General features: G+C 43.5%; 1 non-coding gene across 1 annotated transcript; it reads right to left on the reverse strand.

Annotated features, from left to right (window-relative positions):
* Positions 1-168: 168 nt before the first annotated feature.
* On the reverse strand, positions 169-241 carry SPRG_30123. The gene has a single exon. It is a non-coding gene; the product is annotated as a tRNA-Met (tRNA).
* Positions 242-851: the final 610 nt, after the last annotated feature.

An 851-nucleotide genomic window follows, 5' to 3' on the forward strand; every position in this document is an offset into this window, starting at 1 on the left:
TAATATGGGGAATACATATTGGTGGCCATGTGAGCACGATATCGAGGAATACACGCATGGATTGATCACGCAAAAAATTCTGGTGTCGCGAAGTGGAAATTCGTCGCGTCCTGATGTGTTTTTGCTTGTCTGCATGGGGCAATAAATATCGGAAAAATGCAAAAGAAATGCTCCCTGCCAGGATCGAACTGGCGGCCTTCAGATTATGAGACTGACGCTCTACCAACTGAGCCAAAGGAGCTTACAAACTACCCCCTTTTTCACGCGCTTTAGATTTCTCATTTAGCGATTTTATTCGTTTTCATCTATATTTCTTGCACATACATGTACTTCTCACATGCGTCAATATGCTAGCTCTTTCCATGTTCAGACTGATCCTTTTTCGATGATCTACCTCGACTTTCGAGCCTCAAGCTCAAGCCAAATCAATTTTATTGACCCCCGCACCATTTCGCTGCGAAACACTACTAAAATGTGCAATTATACACTGGGACGAGCATGTCTTTCGATGTTATGACGGAGTTATGAATGTCTTACGAATTAAATCACTTTTCGGAAATATGCGTTTTGGGAGGTAAAATGGTCGTGTGCCGCGACGCTGGCGACTCGAGACGCGAGAAAACGGCCAAATGGTAAAATTTCACGGGGACTCTAGACATGCTATCAAAAGTTGGAAAATAATGACGTTTGGGGGAGATTCTTGAAACAAAATACTACCAAACTCGTATTTTTTGGCATTTTGGCGAAGAGCTTGCGTGGCTATCAAAGGCCTGCAAGTATTGTTTTGGAGCTCACCGACAATTGCTGTTTGATTCTAATCCATCTAGCGTCGCGGCACACGACCATTATGC

This window comes from Saprolegnia parasitica, assembly GCF_000151545.1.
Source record: "Saprolegnia parasitica CBS 223.65 unplaced genomic scaffold supercont2.45, whole genome shotgun sequence".
Taxonomy (NCBI): domain Eukaryota; phylum Oomycota; class Saprolegniomycetes; order Saprolegniales; family Saprolegniaceae; genus Saprolegnia; species Saprolegnia parasitica.